The sequence below is a fragment of the Anastrepha ludens genome, chromosome 4 (assembly GCF_028408465.1).
Source record: "Anastrepha ludens isolate Willacy chromosome 4, idAnaLude1.1, whole genome shotgun sequence".
NCBI classification, from domain to species: domain Eukaryota; kingdom Metazoa; phylum Arthropoda; class Insecta; order Diptera; family Tephritidae; genus Anastrepha; species Anastrepha ludens.
The window spans coordinates 48,230,754-48,237,272 of record NC_071500.1 but is presented as its reverse complement, the minus strand read 5'-3'; the positions used below and the strand labels follow the sequence as shown (position 1 = coordinate 48,237,272).

Sequence of the window (6,519 nt, the reverse complement as noted above, 5' to 3'; positions counted from 1 at the left end):
CTTTTTATGTGACAGCGCGCATAGAAAGTACGTTGACCGAATGTGAATTGAAAATGTTGGCAATCCTGGTTTACCTGCATCCTCAATCGATACCAGCAAGGATGCACTTTTCTGTTATCTATTCGTTAACATTTATGTTGCCTATCTGTTGCAATAAATACTTTTGATAACAGGTGTACCGTTAAATGGTTCCATGGTGTAATGGCCAGCACTCTGGACTCTGAATCCAGCGATCCGAGTTCAAGTCTCGGTGGGACCTAAGTCAATAATTTATTTTTTTTTCTTATTTCTTGCAAGAAATTATATGAAAAACTTAGAGGTTGATTTTTGTAAATATTGCGTATACGACATGGGTACTAAATATTCCTCAAAACGTTTTCTCCGCAGATATGTACTTATCTACCAGGATGTAGAAAAGCTCCAAACTCCATTGGTATATAAAAAGGAAAATTAAAAAAAAATTTGAAATGTCTTCGAAATGGTATTTTGAAATACGCTAAAAGCTCTGGTTTTTGTGGTTTGGCGGAGTTTCTACATTTTGTTTTAATGATAATTTAAAAGGCTAATATATAGATGTATGTATGCATACATATATAGAGCCTTTCATCTTTTTATTAGTGGGATGCAGTTTTCAGCTCCTTTTCATATGTACGCGTTGGCTGGAATTTGTAAACACTGACTAATTCTGTGTGCCAGCAAATAACAGCCTCAGACCCCAAGTTCTTTTAACGATTGATCCAGTTGAATATTTTGTTAAACTCGCAGCATTAGGTGATAAGCGGTATTGGGCGAGTTATTTTAAAGCGGCATGGGAAAAGGTGATTGTGGAGTAAAGCAGTTTTCAGTTCTTTTGCCTCGCCACCAGCCCAAAAATACCCTTATTTTTATTCAGACGCAAACCTTAGCGTTGCTGCAGTTTTTACGATATCCTTTGGAGAGATTTCTACCTAGTGCTGAATTCATTAAATTACCCGCATGGAGGATGGTTCCATGTGTAGAAGTCCACGCAAGTGGGGAAAGTTACTGATCGCCATTCACTTGGGAGTGGCCAGGACGATTCTTCTACATATGGTTCAAGCAGCTCACAACGGCCGGGATTAGCCCACGTATCCTCTGGGTAGCTCCCGAACACCCGTTCGGGAGTGAGCTAACGTGAGAAGGCGAAGCATTCCAGGATAGCTGGTTGTGCGCTGGGTTTGGGACCCGCCACTTAAAAATCCCCCCCAATGAAAAGAATTACAAAGCCTCGGATGAGAACTGCCTTTACTGATGACGACCCCTGCAAACGAAATAAGGAATATGATTTGAGGGCATGCACCTGGAATGTCCGGTCCCTTAATGGGGAAGGTGCCTCTGCCCGGCTGGTTGATGTCCTCGTGAGAGTAAAGGCTGACATCACTGCCATCCAAGAGATGCGATGGACGGGGCAAGGTAAGAAAACCATAGGACCTTGCGACGTCTACTACAGCTGCCATGTAAAGGAGCGCAAATTCGGTGTCGGATTTGTTGTGGGAGAGAGACTTCGTCGCCAAGTACTGTCGTTCACTCCGGTGGACGAGCGTCTCGCAATAATCCGCATCAAAGCGCGATTTTTTAACATCTCGCTAATTTGCGCTCACGCCCCGACGGAAGAGAAGGACGATGCGACCAAAGATTCCTTCTATGAGCGCTTGGAACGTTCCTATGAGCGCTGCCCCCGCCACGACATAAAAATCGTGCTTGGCGACTTCAACGCCAGGGTGGGCAAGGAGGGAATTTTTGGTCCCACAGTCGGAAAATTCAGCCTGCACAACGAAACATCCGGTAACGGACAGAGGCTGATCGACTTCGCCGGGGCCCGAAACATGGTAGTCTGCAGCACCAGATTCCAGCATAAAAAGATACACCAAGCTACCTGGCTGTCTCCTGATCGAAAAACGCGAAACCAGATCGATCATGTTGTGATAGATGGAAGACACGCTTCTAGTGTATTAGATGTACGTACGATCCGAGGGCCCAACATCGACTCGGATCATTACCTTGTTGCAGCCAAGCTGCGCACCCGCCTCTGTGCAGCAAAAAACGTACATCTACCTACGCAAAGAATGTTCGACATCGAAAAGCTGCAATCACAACAGACAGCCAGAAGATTCGCCACTCGACTCTCACTCCTGCTCTCGGAGAGCACTGCCCAACAAACCGGCATGCGCGAGCAATGGAGCAACATTTCTCGTTCACTACGTACCGCCGCCGAAGAAGAAATCGGATTCCGGCGAGCCCGAAAAAACAATTGGTACGACGAGGAATGTCATGCTGCCGCAGAAAGAAAGGATGCCGCCTATAGAGCCACGCTGCGATCGGGCGCAACGCGAGCCATGTGGGATCGCTACAGAGAGCTGAAAAAGGAAGAGAGACGTATTATCCGACAGAAGAAACGAGAGGCCGAAATACGTGAGTGCGAGGAGCTTGAGATGCTGGCCAACAGGAACAACGCCCGAAAATTTTACCAGAAAGTTCGGCGGCTTACAGAAGGTTTCAAGACCGGGGCGTTTTCCTGTAAGAACAAAGACGGCGATCTGGTGACTGACGTACAGAGCAATCTTAAATTATGGAGGGAACACTTCTCGAACCTGTTAAACGGTGACAGCTGCGCATGTCATAGAGAATGTGAAGATCCCGATACCCCAATCGTTGACGACGGAATTGTCGTTCCGTTACCCGACCATGACGAGGTGAGAATAGCAATATCACGGCTAAAAAACAACAAAGCCGCGGGCGCCGACGGACTGCCGGCTGAGCTATTCAAACATGGCGGCGAGGAGCTGGTAAGGTGCATGCATCAGCTCCTATGCAAAATATGGTCGGATGAAAGCATGCCTGCCGATTGGAATTTAAGTGTGCTCTGCCCAATCCATAAGAAGGGCGATCCTGCAATTTGTGCCAATTACCGCGGGATTAGTCTTCTAAATATCGCCTATAAGGTTCTAGCGAGCGTATTGTGTGAAAGGCTGAAGCCCACCGTCAACCAACTGATTGGACCTTATCAGTGTGGCTTCAGACCTGGAAAGTCCACCATTGACCAAATATTCTCAATACGCCAAATCCTGGAAAAGACCCATGAAAGGAGAATCGACACACACCATCTTTTCGTCGACTTCAAAGCTGCATTCGACAGTACGGAAAGGAGTTACCTGTATGCCGCGATGTCTGAATTTGGTATCCCCGCAAAACTAATACGGCTATGTAAGATGACGTTGCTCAACACCAGCAGCGCCGTCAGAATTGGGAAGGACCTCTCCGAGCCGTTTGATACCAAACGAGGTTTCAGACAGGGTGACTCGCTGTCGTGTGACTTCTTTAACCTGATGTTGGAGAGCATCGTACGAGCCGCAGAACTTAATCGCTCAGGCACAATTTTTTATAAGAGCGTACAATTGCTGGCGTATGCCGATGATATTGACATCATCGGCCTTAACAACCGCGCTGTTAGTTCTGCCTTCTCCAAACTGGATAAAGAGGCAAAGCGAATGGGTTTGGTGGTGAACGAGGACAAAACGAAGTACCTCCTGTCTTCAAACAAACAGTCGGCGCACTCGCGTATCGGCACCCACGTCACTGTTGACAGTTATAATTTTGAGGTTGTAAAAGACTTCGTGTATTTAGGAACCAGCATTAACACCGATAACAATGTCAGCCTTGAAATCCAACGTAGAATCTCTCTTGCCAACAAGTGCTACTTTGGACTAAGTAGGCAATTGAGCAGTAAAGTCCTCTCTCGACGAACAAAACTAACACTCTACAAGACTCTCATCATGCCCGTCCTAACGTATGGCGCAGAAGCTTGGACGATGACAACATCCGATGAAGCGACGCTTGGAGTGTTCGAGAGAAAGATTCTGCGTAAGATTTTTGGACCTTTGCACGTTGGCAACGGCGAATATCGTAGACGATGGAACGATGAGCTGTATGAGCTTTACGACGACATAGACATAGCGCAGCGAATAAAGATCCAGCGGCTTCGTTGGCTGGGTCATGTCGTCCGAATGGATACAAACGCTCCGGCTTTGAAAGTATTCGATGCGGTACCAGCTGGTGGTAGCAGAGGAAGACCTCCTCTGCGTTGGAAAGATCAGGTGGAGAAGGACTTGGCTTCACTTGGTGTGTCCAATTGGCGCCGGTTAGCACGAGAGAGAAACGACTGGCGCGCTTTGTTAATCTCGGCCAAAATCGCGTAAGCGGTTATCGCGCCAATTAAGAAGAAGAAGGGATATTTGTTAGCATGAAAAATGTCTTAAAGTTTTGGGAATATTTTTGGAACTTGCTGAGTGCAGGAATGTTCGAAAATGCCTAAAATGTCCTGAAATCTGGTACTCAAACCTTAGATGACGTTAAAGCAGTGCATACAGTCGCTCAAGCAGTTCAAACGGACATTTTGTGGAGAAAATAGTCCTTCTGTGCCAAATAAACTTATTTAAAGAAGGATTGATATACTTTTGGGGGGTGGAATTTCTCCAATTTAGGGGTAGTTTTTCTGTGCTGGTTTAACTGTGGTGAATTTTTAAAGTGAACCTGGGACATTGGATATTTAAACTTAGTTTAAGTGGAAAGCATAGTTAAAGTAGCAATGAAAAACCGTCCCTAAATATAATTATTTTAATTCTGTTGATTAAGTCGAAAGCCCGAGATCTATCGCTTTAATATATATATGTAAGTGGAAATATTATTAATTAGTTGTTACAGTTGTTACCAAATTTTATTTATAAAGAACTCGTGCACACAAAACAAAAATGGATTGCATTTGCGTTATTATGAAATTAATATATTTTCCATAAAAACAAGTAATTTTTCTTAAAGGTCAAAATGAAATTGCTATCTTTGTTCTGCTGCTTTGCAATGATCTCGAATGTAAAATATTGTGTTGATACAACTCTTTAAAAAAATTCCGTCATCTGCATTGTTTTGGTCTGCATTGTTTTGCAAGCGCCACAACAAAGCTGGCCTTTCTACGCCTGTTATTTCACCCGAAGAATCAGTAATATGTTGCTCATATGAGAAAAAGGCTTTTTTAATCGTCAAATTAGGCGTTTTCGCTGTCTAGCCGCTACAGCTTCATAACTGCCATAGCCAGTAGGATAATGCCTAATACTCTTCGCGTTTTATTCTAAATTTACAGAGTAAACACTTTATGTTACCGAAATAGTTTTCGGAAAATACAAATTTTTCTTCCCACTCATATTTCTTCCAATCGTATGCATAAATTTTAGCACTTTCGCTGTCAACAGTAGTGAATCAACTTATAAGCGAATATTAGAAAACAGACTTTCATAGTTCAGAGTGCATTGAGAGCTTTTGCCCTGTGTGTGTGATCTAATCTCTGTGAGAGCTTTAAAATGATGGGCCCGCGGGCTAGGCAAAGCACGTGCCCAGGTTGAAACACATTGCGGAAATGAAATATCAAAGGATAGAAAAGGTTTTTTCTAATAGCAGTCACCCTTCACGAGGTAATGACAAACCTCCGAGTGTACTTCTGTCATAAAAGAAATCATCTGCTGCGCGGAATACGCACTATTGGGCTCCCCATTTGGGGAATGGCATCAACATGCATAGCACAATTTGGAGGAGGAGCTCGGCGAAAAGCCCCACTCAGAAAAAGTACATGTATATAAGTACCCACATGTATACATATACACTTATACATGGTGTTAAAAAAATAATTTAAAATATTTCAGGAGGTAAAACTATCGACCAAATAAATAAAATAAATAAATTAAATGGAGCTAGAGAACTTCTAAAGTTTCAGATATTATCACAACATACCCATTTCGGATTTAGTATGATTGGAATTAACTTTTAAATTCCTACTTTTCACAAGTACAAAAAAATTGTGCTTTTTTCTTTGATACAAATTTCTACATGCTTTTCCAAGTTCTTAAACGAACACAAATAAGCTGTAGGAATGTTGTGGTGGTCAAAGTGGGTTGGATAGCTTCAATAGCTTGACTTTTAGCGCTGTAGTTTCGGGGAAAGACAATCGTTGCAGGGCGCCGAATAGAGTCAATATGCTGAAAATGTAGTGCAAGGAAACAGTTTGGCTATTTCCCAGAAATGAAGTCCTAAAAATGATCAACTCGATGGCTCTTTGCCAAATTGTGCAGCACAAATATTGAAATAAACTTACGAGGGCGTAAATACTCTGTGAAAACGGAGTACATAATTCTCTGAGGAATCCTCATTTACATTTCATCGTGTTTCCCGAGCAATTTTTTATAATTTTTAATGAAATCACTATGCGGGTTACCTGGTATTTCGTCATCACTAAGGGCTTGTTTTGGTTTTTTATTCAGCTGCGTCCAATGGTTTCCGGCAGATTCTTCCAGGCTCGCAGTTGCAATGTTTTCATTGCTGAAATTAAGCAAAATAAAAGCTTCAAGCTCTTCCTGATGAGGCGCTTTATTTACTGGCACCCTTAGTTTGTGGCTTTTCGTCCTGATTTCGGAAATACAATACTGCTCAGCTGGGTCTCCTTATTCAGGACTAAAT

General features: G+C 43.2%; 1 non-coding gene across 1 annotated transcript; it reads left to right on the top strand.

Moving 5' to 3' along the window:
- The first annotated feature begins 187 nt into the window (after positions 1–187).
- Positions 188–259, top strand: Trnaq-cug (transfer RNA glutamine (anticodon CUG)). The gene has a single exon. It is a non-coding gene; the product is annotated as a tRNA-Gln (tRNA).
- Positions 260–6,519: the final 6,260 nt, after the last annotated feature.